We start from the raw sequence: 14,909 nt of genomic DNA on the forward strand, positions 1-14,909 counted from the left end.
GATGATGACTTTTCTTTAAATTCGTATGGACTTTATCAAGTATACGCTTCTTTTACCAATGCAACCCTTGCCTGATGCATGTCAGCAAGCGACCATAAAACAAAATGTCATTGTTAGCGCAATGAAAAAAGATAACACGGACCAACTTTTATTATTTGCCCCAGAATATTTCATAATATTCATCAAAGTTATGTATTTTGTCATCAAACATTAATTTTGCATGTAAAGAATATTCTGGAATGCGAATGATTAATGTGAACATTAACAAGGCCTTCATATCTAGTATTAGTCTAGATTAGTCATGATTACCACAGTAGTAAGTGTTGACGCTGTGCTAATATTCAGGGTATAACACAATACACAGGTAAATCATTGTGATTGGTTTGTGTGGAGGTAATGTGCTATTTTTATATCTGATGTATACAGACTAATGAGTCTAATGAGTGGTGATTATATCTATTTTAAGAAATAATGTAATGTACCATATATGGGATGATTAAATAGTTGAGACAAGAAAAGACCTAACAATGTGGTGGCATGTGTCTGTGTCTAAGAACCGGCGTATACGTGTTATGTTACGAAGATGGTACACAAGCTTGTAACGTGGGTTGACATGGAAAGCTGACTATCAGACAGAAATGTAGTGCCCATTTCTCTGCTCAGCATCATCAGCAAGGCAATTGAGGCTGTTGTATAGAACCAACATCACAAGTACCTCCTTTAAAACCAGCTGATATCAGATAGTTTGGATTTAGGCCACACCACAGCACCACACCCTTACCATTCTGAATCTGACCCAGGACAGCGGAAACGAAGTGCGTCTGATTCCCCTCAATATCAAAAGGAGCATTTGGCAACGACTGACATAATTGCCTTTGCTCAAAACTCATGGCGTATACTTGAAAGCTGCTCATCTGGATTTGGAGATACCTGACAGATCATTCCATTAAAGTTATCTTATCTTGCCAGTCATCAAGTACTTCATATATCAATTCATCAGTTCCCCAGGGGTCAATATTGGGCCCAATTTTATTCTCCGTCTTCGTTGATGACCTGGATGACATGGGAGCCTTTATATAAAAATAAACGACCAACTTAAGTAGTCCTGTAAGTTAAGCATGTGCATTTCAAGGTTGTATGTTTTACTTCTTCGATCGAGTGTATGTCGAGTCAGAGATGTATATCCCATTTGAGTCAATTTAAATGTCATCAACCTATGTTTCCCTAGAGATCGTCTCATTAAGTTTGTGGTCTGGGCTAGATGTATCTGGGTAGTTCTGTGCCATTGGTTCATCAGTCTTGTTCCTAAACTTATCTAATAACGCTCCACACATTATTTACTCACTAGGTTAGATATATTGTTACAGCAGATTAACATCGATATTCAATATAACATTTATTGGATACATTGCATTTTCTACCGAAACGATCATAGTATGCATACAAAATCATCATATTGAAGGGTACAAGCGCAATTGACATAAGTATACGTGTATTACGTAGCAGGTCAGATAATGTAGGTCAAAGAAGGAGCTTAATATAGAGTTTACAACATTTATTTTTATTTTATCTGCATGATTGTTTCCTTGGCTGTTTTTAAGCTTATGGATGAATAATTTCTTGTTCTTGACAACGCCGAATAAAGTAAAATTCCATTTACATAGATATTATTACACGTGTTCGCTTCTTGAAAGAGCTACCAAAAATGGAAATCATCATTAGTTGTGATACTGGTAGACCTGATTAGGTAAACATGCATTGGGTGATTCCATTTAAAATCCACACTACCCCTGTGGAAGATTTTGGAAATATCTACCACAGGGGGAGTATGAATTTGAAATGGAATGAACACATTAGCAGCTCCATTTGAAACTCACTCTCCCTCAGGGTAAGTTTCAGGTTGAATCTTTCTCAGAGGGTGTACAAAATATGAACAGAGCTGCCTAATGTGCTTATTCCATTTGAAATTCATACTCCCCCTGTGGCAGATATTTCCAAAATCTTCCACAGGGGGAGTGTGGAGTTTAAATGGAATAGCCCAATTTAGTGGATATAAATATATGGCACGACTGAGATAAGAAGACTGCTTCCATGGCTGGAAAACAAGAAACTTTTAGCTAAATATAACCTACATTGTACAGCTGGGTAATATGAAAGTACCAGACCTGAGTCCTGTTTATCAGGGACAGTCTGTGCAGTACAGTGGTAGAGTGCTCGCCCGACATGCGAGAGGTCTGGGGTTCAAATCCCCGCACAGGCAGGTATGTCCGGAGTTATAACTCTGGTATATCTGCCTATGCATGTCATGTTTCCAATTGTGCTAATGTGCGATGCGTAATTCTTCTTTCCCCTGTAGATTATTATTATATTTTACATGCCATGGCATGAAAGGAAAGCAATATTCATTATAGTTTGACATGGATAAAAGTACATAATTTCTGTAATCATGCATCGTTGTTTAATAATTTTTATATTGGAAAAGGCTGCTTGATATTATATTAAAGTTTTCAACTGTATATGAAATTAAAAAAAACACCCCAGACATTGTTATTGGTTTACGCAAGTAATGACTCCATACAATACACTTTTATTGAGTTCCAAGTTCTTGTCGGGAAAAGCTGTTTTTTTTTTTTTAAATTTTAGAATAAATATTCTTTTGAAAATACATCAATGCAAAATATCATATTATCAAATTGTTTGTTTTGCAAACCCCAAATTTACCACTTAAGTATTATTCCAATTAAATACATAATATAGCTCACCACAGAGACATAAATGTAATACCACAAACTTAAACATAAGACAAGCTCTCTCAAGAAAATATGCTTGTGTGTATTATAATGTTATTTAATATTTCCTAAAATCAAATCAATTGTATGCGTCGATTTTATGATTGTATGCATCTCAATTCATTAAAGTTTAGATTTATTTCACAAAAACTCTAGCATTAAACCCCTTTGTGAAATATTAAGGTGTCATCTGAAATCGACTGTGACATAATCGTCATTATGGAAAAACTGCTGGAGAGATATAACCATGCACAAATGGGCTATTCCACTTAAAATCCACACTACCCCTGTGGAAGATTTTGGAAATATCTTCCATAGGGGGAGTATGTTTTTCCAATGTAATTGGTCAGGGTTAATCATCTTGAAACCCATACTCCCCATGCATTATGGCTTTACCTATATCTTCAACAACTGGAGTGAGTATTTCAAATGGAAGTTACCCAATTGTCTATTCTATTTAAAATTGATACTCCCTCTGTGGCAGACTTTAGCTAAATCTTCCACAGGGGTAATATGGATTTTAAATGGAATAGCCCAATATAATATCGTTTTAACAGTATTAAATTGCGTAAGGTGCCGGTGAGAGAACGCGTATGCATTACTATTCTATCAATAAAACGCATTTAAAAATAGAAATGACAAACTCTTTGTTTATATAATCCGTACCAAGGCTGACTTAATCTTTCACTATGATCGTATCTTCATTGTTATGTTACAAAATATACCAATAGAGCCAGCATTTTAAATATAGACCTATATGCTTTATAATGTCTGTGGTTTGCTTTCAAAGACCAAGAAATGCAATGTGTTACATAATGGTAATTTAAATTTGACACCAAAATGTAAGACCAACGTATCGTTATTCTCAGTGGTGGATTATGCAAGTTGAATAAACAAAAAAAAAACCCGAGCCTGCCACTGATTTTGATTATAAACCCTTTTCTTCATAATTGTTTAGGAAAATAGATATTGATATTGTTAACATTTTGCCTTTTTTATGTCTTTATGCATTAACATATTTTATCATTGCCGTTAAAATTGACGGGTTGGCGCCAAGATAGTTGTTAATCTCCCTTTTTGTTCACGGAGTGAACATTTCCCCCACTTGAACCCATATCTCATATGCACAGTTTATCCCTTACATACACTGTGTCTTGAATAGCTATTGTAGCCCATCAACCCTGTGGTTAAGAGGCTAGGAAATAATTCCTAATGTCTCATACCCAGGACTTTTTAGAACATCTTATCTTGTATTGAGACAATGGCAGCCAGGACTATTTTTTTGCCTTTTTTCTAAGCATGTTTACTATTGGATTGAGCCATCACATGATTATAATAGGCTTTACTGATTGGTGGGTAAGGTCAATGCTATTGTTTATTTTGTGATAAGGCTGAGCATATTACTGCATATATGAAAAATACACTGCTATTTTGATACATGCGATTTACTCAATTACTTCCAACTGACAAAATTCAGTTCCTGTTATCTACCCAGTAATGTTTGCTTATCTTGATTGGATCCCTAATAATTATTGGACCAAGGTTATTATCTGCATGGTATATTAATTGAATTTTAATAGGCCTATGATATTGATTTGGAAGTTTGTATTTCAACGAGTTTCTTGCTGGATGGAGAGTTATATAAGCCAGAGTCAGGATGTAGGTATCATTATGCCTCAAATCACTAATTTATTGTAAGATCAGTGCAGAGTAGGTAAGATATGAATATGGAAAGTTAGAACAAATTACTATACACCTGATCCGTGAACTGTGTCTTTTTGAAAGACTCTTCTTGTTAAAGCTGGTCTGTTTCACAATTCCCGGGGTGCGAGTCGGGATTGCATTCCTTGCGCGGGCTGTCACAGTAGATAGCGAAGATCGTTCATGACTAATACGGTTAGATCTTAGAATTTGAACGGCAAGGTTGGGAGCGGCAAAGGCGAGGGTCAATATGAAGCTGTCAGAGAGTATTTGGCAGAGGAAGCTCTGGATCATTACCATACAGTGCAACAGGCCATAAATTACCTAAATGACAATTTTGGATAAATTTGAATGTAATTTAAAATCCATATTAGGACGGGTAATGCCATTTACAACATTCTTTGGTGGAACCTTGGTCTTTAATAAAAATGCAACACATTTACTTGAATATTCATATAATTAGCATAAGTTAAAGAAATGTATGAAAGAAATCAATTTTAATTTTTCATGCAAAAAGTAAACGTGTTATAAACATCAAACCTGCAAGAAAAGTTGTATCTTATCAAAACCTACAATTTTGTTAGAGAAAATATTCACATTTGTATTTTGTTTTTAATTTATGCGCATAAATAATGAAATTAATTGGTGATCATAAATAATTTTAATGACTTACCATAATTCAGAACATGTCATGCAAGGTATCAAATTCGAGCAAACAAAATGCCTAATATTTTGGTTAGAGCATATTTTGCAAAATGCATTTAGTATTTTAGTTACAATATGTGATGCGATCAAGCCAAATCAGTCGGAACTCGGAAATATTGATTTTGAGATATAGCCAAACAAAGAAAGTTTGTCCTTTTGTTTTCTCTTGTTTTGTAAACTTTTAAATTGCTCATATCTTTGGAACTAGTTGTTCAATTTCAATGGGGTTTTCTGCAAAATCCAGCTTTGTAAATGCTTTTTACTATCCTATAGGAAACTGAAAATTTAATATGGCCGAGTTCCGACTGATTTTGCTTGATCGCATCACATATTCCAAACATTAAATTACAATTTTGTGCTATATACACACAGGAGCTGTGCTTTTAAAATCGGCGCCCAAATAATAATTGGTCTTTTACTCAATGGTCAAACTATGCATAGTCCCTGGATAATAATAATAGACCAGGCTCTAAACTGAGATGATTGTGTCATGACTGATGCTCAACCAAGCCTATCATGAAGGTCAGACAGAATACACCGCTCTAAAAAGGCTTTATAGGCAAACAATGTTCTACTTCCTACTTGATATGCTTGCATTGTGTAACTAGACCATTAAGGTATGCAAATTGGGTTCTAAAAAGTACACGTGCAAAGCAGCGCAAAAATGTTCAACAGGCCGTGTGGACTACAAGCAATTTCCGTTTGGAAATGTTATCCTCTGTCTTATCACTGAGTACGATCGAAGGCAGATGTTAACGTTATAAAATATATCAGGGATCGTCATCGACACCTGTAGAAGTTGAAGATTATCAAAAAGAAATAAAATAGGACCTTACACTTTTACACTTCAGAACATAGCTGATAGTGTTAGAAGAATATTTAAATCCTGACAGAGGGTCGTTAATGGTACTGTGATGAGCAGAGCTCATGGCGTCGTCGAGGCCAAATAAGGTAACTAGTTATTAGATTAAGAATGTGATACCAGTTCATTGAACATTTGATTATATTCTGAAACGCCGTTTTACAAGCGTTATTCAAAACATGTCTGTCTAGAACGATATCATTTTAGATCTGTGGATGTCAAGCTCTGAATTCCGTTTTATACTTGCAATTGTGTTCACATTCAGTATGTTTTTACACGCACAACAAAAATAGGAACACAGTACATGGCTAATTTGACCCTTCAATTTCAATATATGAGAGTCAGTCAAAATGTTCTACCTCCATCATCACATCTCTGTTATCTTACGTGGCAGAATATTGAAATTAGGCATGATTTTACTTTTATTATTTAGACTACAAAATAAAAAAAAATGATATATAGAAATGTGACTTTTGGTTGTTTAGATTTTTGGTTAAAGCTAATACAGATTTGGTTCGTCGGAAACGGTTGAAAACTGAAGCCGTTTAAATCATCATATTTTAGCTTTGAATAATCCCCATTGTTAATAAGCTTGTATGAACTACAAAATATAAAAACTGTGCATACGATTAGTTTGACTATTTCTTAACTTATGAACCAATTAATACGACTACTGCTACTAATATTAATGATATAATAGTAATAATATTAATGATGATGATAATAAAATAATAGTGCTGCTGCTACTACTACTACTACTACTACTACTACTACTACTACTACTACTACTACTACTACTACTACTACTACTACTACTACTACTACTACTACTACTACTACTACTACTACTACTACTACTACTACTACTACTACTACTACTACTACTACTACTAGTTATAATAATAGTACATAAATATAAATCTCTCGATATGTATCAAATATCTGAGGAGTGTGGTAAACATAACGATACGGAGAAGGAAAACCCCACATACAACTAAATATATGCCTTTTGGTCAAAACTGTCGATCAAATTGTTACTGCTGACATTATCTGTCTAACGCGGTGTCGACATTCGGCAAATGTCTTGTCAAGCACACTTAAGAGGCCAATTATTCGAACGCTCTCAGACGGATTCATTTAAATTGTAAATACACGTTTAATATACTCTTTAAAATCCCTCCCATCGTTTGAACTGAATTTATTGGATCAATGTGTTGAAATTTAGTCTTTCTTTTTTGTATCCTCGCATCTGCCTCTGTTGTCTTCCCCTTATAATTGAAATTCCTATAAATCACCTATGTTATGCCCATTTTATAGGAATTTCTGTCAAATCACCTATTTGTTACCGTACACCACGAATGAGCCGTAAATTCCGCAAGGGTGGTTTTGTTTTATTTCGTGTTTAGAAAATATATATCATAAGCCTTAAAATGGTATATCATTTGACTTCAAGCGCATCTTTCAAGAAATGCAATGCCTGTTGAGCTGGCTTGGTAAATTTGAATGCGTTTTGTAAAAGACATTCAAAAATAGCAAACCAGATCAAAAATACCATGCTACTTGCTAATATTTGAAATGCTAATTAATTAAATTGATAACTTAGTAACACAGTAACATCACTTTAATCACAAATATGTATTATAACTTAATGCCATATTATAACAATTTCATACACAATAGATTAGTATTTCTTTGGCATATAATGTTAGCCTTTACTGTCAGATATATCCCCTGATATAAGCACTGATATAAGTGATGCCCATGGGTTAGGTTCTCCAATGGATCCTATGGGATGTACAGATAGCCTAAAGTGGGAGATATAATGATTGTTTTGGTTGACCTAAGTGGATTCTTTTCTTCTTAATGAGGAAGAAATTTTTCCATTTCTCTCTGCCTTGCGCATCCCTTGCCCAAGTGGTGCCTACAAGACATGCAACAGCATATGTTTTTACATTTCTTCTTCTTCTTCTTCCTTATAAGTGCCTCCCTAATATGTATGAGTATTATCGCACTGCGTACAGACAAGCTGTACTTATTTTTTACTCTGGAACCTAGAGTAGATGAGTGTATTTTGAAGTACAGTCAACATGACCGGGATGATCCCCTGCTCTTTTCGAATAGCCTGTGACGTTCTTCAACGTGCACACTGCATTAATGTGAGAACATATGCATGTACACGGGACCGACAGCTTAAAGTGCCCTCCGAAGCACTAAGCAAGTAGAGTGAAGTGTCTTGCTCAAGGATACAGAGAGCCGGACCTGGGATTCGAACCATTGACCCTTGAGTTCACAGTCCTATGCCTTAACCGCTAGGCCACGCTCTCCTTTAATGCAGTAACACGTATAAAAATGACTTTAGAAGCTTACCCATTAAAATGCAATTACAGTTTGTCCACACAGAAGTGCAAACCGAATCTGTGACATCGGGGATCGATGCTTTGCGTCACACGCACTGCGTGTTAAAAAAAACCGCGACGCGTAAAGAGCGTGATGCGCTCGGCAAGTACAAATCACGCAGCAATTGGCGCGCCAAAGAAGCATTTCATTCATTCATTCATTCATTCATTTATTATTTTTCACTCATCAAATTACAAAAAGCAAGAATACATACAAAATCATAATATAAGTGAGAGTGAAGAAATCACAGGAAAAGCCAAGGAGAGGCCTGAAAATCTGTGATCCCTTGATTGGTTAATTCATCATTTGACATGGCAGCAGACTGTCACTTCAATGAAGTAACAGTAAGCTGTCATATCTTGATATGAATTAACCTAAATACATAAAATCTGGCGAGAGAATTTAGATATTAGGCTTATTAACCACCCACAAACTATGGAAACCATATCACATTCCCTCTAGGCTAGCAATAATTATTTGTAGAAAAAAAATAGGAATTTTCAAAAATAAAGAAAACATAAGAAATGTTTAAATTTTCATGAAACATTAAAAATAAGTGGAGTAAAGACATCTCCTAAATTGGTTATATATTTGATATGGATACATAATTCTGATTTGATATAGTGGCTATTTTCCTGCATGGGCCTATTATCCGATGCTCCTACCTTAATCACAAATATGTATTATTATCTGTTAAAGGAGGATTTCGTGATCCTAGCATCCACTTTTTATGACATTTTTCAGTAGATATCCACGAAAAAAGCTTATTTCCAAAATTTCAGTTGATTCCGATTTTGCGTTTGCGAGTTATGCATGATTATGTGTATTACACTGCTCCATAGACAATGTGTGTTGTAATTTCGTTCTGGTGCACCAGAACGAAATTCAAATTTGGCGATATTTTTGCTAAACGAATTAATCTGCAAGAAATATTTGGTACATAAACATTATGTAGCCAGAGGTATCCAGTGGTGTAAAAATCTTTTTGGGAAAAGTGGGGGATGAGTCTGTGGATCACGAAATGCCCCTTTAAGCAGTTTGATAGTGAGTATTGAATTTCGTAGTAGAGTACCAATTGCCACTTCTATTGAGTCTCCAGATATCAACGCATAATTATCTTAACAGTAAATAAATGTAACAATAATAATTTTTTTTTTTCTATATACAACAGCATTAATTTTGAAGCGCGGTTTGAAATACTGCACGCACAGCGGTTCTATTTTAGTCTCTAAATCAACAGTATAAATTCAGTCGTTTTACATATCTGTATTGTTTTACCTCTGTGTTCCGGCAATGTAATACAGCATGCTTGGTGTAACTTGGGTTTATGTTAAATTCTTTAATTCTTCCGCCCGAGATAAAAGATACCGCTCCAACATTATCGTTTTACTGCTCTGCTCGTCTGTCATTTAAATAGGTATAAGTTGAACCATTTATTGCAAACCAAAAGACAATGAGTTTAAGCAAATTACCCTACTTCTGATTTGCTTTATTTATTACAAAAAGAAATGAATATGAGTAAATGGTTAATTGTTTCTGGAAAAGGGTGAGACTTTCCTTCTATCATGCATGAATATCAAACATTCCTTAATGATAACTTTACTAAAAATAACTTTATTTAGGGAATGTGCTTTACCGGTGAGTTTATAGGTTATGGATTTTGAGAGTTAACTCGTGGGTAGAATTGATGTGGAATGGGACTTCTTCTGCTTTACTTGCAATTACTTATTTTTTCTTGGTTATTTATACCTTTTTGTTTTATTATACGTTTCTTCCTTTCTTACTTTGTTGTTTCTTGCTTTTTTATTTACAACATAAGTCATTTCTCTTTTTAGAATAAAAAAGGCCTTGTTTGGTTTATCCTTGATTCTTCTGAAGTGAGTTTATTGTGCTGCTCTGCCCATCCATGGTTGCCTCCTTGGCGAATACAGGTTTCAGCCCTGGTCCTCATTGCAACAGTAATACGTTTGTGAAGATCTTGGATTTTGCCTCAAAGGAAAAATTCAAGTGATGTGAGATCTGTTTGATCTTGTAGGCCACTCCACAGCATGACCCATCCCAACAATTATGTTTGCTATCCGTGGACCGAGTGAAAAACGGGTACTTTTCTTTAAAAAAAAAAGCATATCTTCAAAAGTTATGAGGCGATTGAAATAATTGTTTTGGTTGATTTAAGCTAACGGGTAAAGGCTTCTTTACATACCAACATATACTTGATAAACTTGTCTAAAATAGGAGAAAAAGAGGGCGCAATGAGGGGCCTCTTTTCTGGGGACACCCTGTATAATCCCAAAGATAAAAAAAATACCAGAGAAGAAAGAGATAGATACAGAAGAAGATGAGGAATACAAAAAGGAAGAAGTACGAGGGAGCGGGAAAATGGATAATGAAGAAGGAGGAAAAGAGAATAAAAAGAACAATGACAATAAGAACAGAAGAAGATGATTTATAATGTAAAAATTACATACCTTTGTGTGGTCAAAATATACATTTTACAGAGAAAAATATAAAGTCTAAAGCTCATATTAATTTACATTCAAAGTTATAGCTATTTGATATCCTAAAAACTGCATTTTGCAACCCAAATAGCTCAGCTCATAAATATTTTATATATATTTTATATATTAAATGTGACCGTACAGCACGAATGAGCCGTAAATGTCCTCAATTGTATTCTGAGTTACAGTGTAAAATGGGCATGAAGGTCGTATTCATAGGTACCTCAATTTGGTGCTATGTGTACCTCATTTAATGAGATACACGTAGCACCAAATTGAAATACCTATGAATATGACCTTCATGCCCATTTTACACTGTAACTCAGAATACAATTGAGGACATTTACGGCTCATTCGTGCTGTACGGTCACAAATTGATATACGACGTATGTAAAGCCGGATAAAATGAAAAATTTAGAGGATGTAAATACTATTTAAACACCATTAGAAGCTTTGTCCTAAAATGATGCAGAAAAACGTAAAAAAATCACTGTATGACTGTGGCCTCTCTACTACAAATACATGTCCAAATATGGATCTGATAGTCATCCTCATACTGATCCGGTGACTATTTCCAAGCCTCCGAGTGTAATTCTAACACCGCTTTCACAGTGTAGTGTTACGCTGCTTGAAGCATTGTACATTTAAGCACTGATTTAAGTGACACTTATGGGTGTTGTTCGCCTTAGATCCTATGGGATGTACAGATAGACTAAAGTGGGAGATATAATAAGATGTTTTTGGTTGACCTAAGTGTTTTTTTTTTCCTTTTTAATACAACATTGTATCAAGGCACCGAGTTAAATTGTCAAGAATTAGAGGTGTTGTTCGCCAGTAGATCCTATAGGATGTACAGATAGCCTAAGTGGGAGATACAATAAGATGTTTTTGGTTGACCTAAGTGGGGTTTTTTTTGTCCTTTTTAATACAGCATTGTGTCAAGGCACCGAGGAAGCAAGTTAAATTGTAAAGAATTAGCGGTGTTGTTCGCCAGTAGATCCTAAGGGATGTACAGATAGCTTAAAATGGGAAATACAATAAGATGTTTTTGGTTAACTTAAGTGGATTTGTTTCTTTTTAATACAACATTGTGTCAAGGCACCGAGGAAGTAAGTTAAATTGTCAAGAATGGGAGAAAGTGGGAGATATAATAAGATGTTTTTGGTTGACCTAAGTGTTTTTTTTTTTCCTTTTTAATACAACATTCATGACATTGTGTCAAGGCACCGAGTTAAATTGTCAAGAATTAGAGGTGTTCTTCGCCAGTAGATCCTATGGGATGTACAGATAGCCTAAGTGGGAGATATAATAGATGTTTTTGGTTGACCTAGTGGGTTATTTTTCTATTTTTATTATTCTATTTTTATTTTGTTATTTTTATTTGCGAGGAAGCAAATTAAATTGTCAAGAATCAACGGTATGTGAGAGTTTGCAAGCAATACAAACACATCAAGAGTTTCCATTTATTTCTGTTTCTTCAGGTTTCTGCGGAATTGTACAAGGGTCATTCAAGAAGTTCTACCTGTTGGGTCATAACTTTTGTTTTGTTAAAGGTAGCTACTTGAAAGATTGAAGATTTTTGTTGGTGACCTGAAAACCACAGTATGATATTGTTCACCGGAAACGGTCAAAATATGTACCATTTGGTCATAATTATTCCATTTGGTCATGTTATACAGTACAAACTGTATAAAACACAAGCATAATCATGAAATTATATGTACTGTTTAAAAGGTTGCCACAAACTGAAAATGATGGACATTAATGTCCACAAACTAATAGAGCCAATAGCCAGTGTAATAAAATTAGTATAGATAACCACAAACACAGTTTATGAAGATATTGCCTTCAATAAAACATGGTGTAAAATGGTGGCATTATGTCGCTTTCTTTGGAATAATAAAATACAACAATAGATCACAAAGGTAATTAAATTAACTTTTTTGACTGAAAAAACGTGTTATAGTAGTTTTAACTTTTGATTTTTATCTAAAAGCACAGCTAGAAAAGTCACGCTGTAGGGATGGACACTATGCTGATTATCATTACCTGAGATGTGTCAAGATATCCCTCCAAAAATTGGAAATCTGGGTCATTTCTGTCCATCAAAATTTTACTTTATGTTTTGGACTGTAAGGTGTATGTTCATTCAAAATGTATATTGTTACTAATATGATTTTTTTTGTATAAAGAGGGAAGTTCGTACATTGGCTGCATGCATGTTTTCAAGTGCAATTATCCAAAGATACGTCACCGTTTCCGGTGTACCTTTAACAAAACAAAAGTTATGACCCAACAGGTAGAACTTTTTGAATGACCCTATATATATATATATATATATATATATATATATATATATATATAGCATTACATTGGTGGCACATAATACCAAGTGCTTAGTGCAAAATGTCCCCGTCTGCAATAGCTGCCATGTGACATATATTTTATTTTACTAAAATGCTAATATTAAGCACTGTACAGCAGTCTTAAAGTGCTAATATTGAGCACATTAGTCTTATTTGTACTATCCCAATTATCTCAGTGACGCGTGAACGGATTGATCATTTTGTACCATTTTGAATCTGTATGAAAGTGTTAATTTTACTGCCAATACTTTAAAGTAAGTTCCCCAATCCACATGACTTATTTTGGTTGTGACACCCTATAGTGATGATTTGCAAATAGATTTGAAACTACTCTGCCAAGAAGTACGGGAATAAAAACACAACTCGACGTTTTAGCATAATTTGTTCTTAAATATCAATTTAGTCAAATCCATTCAGATCATTATACTTATCACAACAAGTAAGGTAGTTCAATATGTGTATACCACGTGTCATATTGGACAGCGAAAGACGGCAGGTGATTTTTGGTTCTTACAAAAAAAGAGGTTTTATTTTAAGAGGTTATTTTGAAACGAAATGTATAATGTAAGTAGGGTACTGAGATATTCACATAAAAGTCTCCGATACAATTTTATTTTAATAGATAAAATCATAAATTCATAAACATATGATGATCTTGTGTAGCAATACTTATTTTTAGAAATCGCCTGGTCAATCTTTAACGTTGGCGCGTTGAGCATTAAGGGATCTGAAATGAGCGTTTTGAGCGTTTTGACAGTATTTGTTGTGGGACATGAGAGCACATCAGACATATCAAATTGCATTCTGAATACGAAGAATGTCTTTCTGATATCAAATAATTTTCATTTTTGAAATTCACGATATAATACAAATTTATTTTTCACATTTTTGATATATAGCAGTCCTCGAAGTAAATTTTATAAATCTAATGATATATTTTTAAAGTGTATGTAGCTGGGAGGAAAAGCCGACGATCAATTGAAAATTTTGACCCAAAAAGACCTATTTTTTGTGGTGTTTTGGGAAAAAAATCCATATTGTCAATACATAAAGTCAATATTTTCAATTGATCATCGGCTTTTCATCCCACCTACAAACACTTTAAGTACAAATGATCAGATTGATAAAATGTGTATTACATTGCGAATTTCAAAAAATCTAAATTATTTGATATCAGAAGGTCATTCTTCGTATTCAGAATGCAATTCGATATGTCTGATGTGCTATAATGTCCCACAATAAATACTGTCCAAACGTTCATACCCAATCCCTTAAATTACACATTCGTATTCTAGAATTACGTGTCCATTTATGAACACCTGGTTTGACACTATTGGTCAAGAGACCAATGTGACATGCAAATCGTATGAATCGATTTGAATAAGCCCATATTAACCACTATAGGGTGCACAATAGTAATAAATTTCCCTATACTTTTGTGTACAAAATGGCCTCTCTATTCAAATGGCTCTACCTACCTTACGAAGCGACTCAATTTTTCAAAGTGATGTTTTCCTGACTGACAAACATACAAGCAAGTAAACAAACTAAATTAAATATATTGGTGACCATTGAATTTTCGAGCTACCGG

This window comes from Amphiura filiformis, chromosome 6, assembly GCF_039555335.1.
Source record: "Amphiura filiformis chromosome 6, Afil_fr2py, whole genome shotgun sequence".
In the NCBI taxonomy this organism is placed as follows: Eukaryota; Metazoa; Echinodermata; class Ophiuroidea; order Amphilepidida; family Amphiuridae; genus Amphiura; species Amphiura filiformis.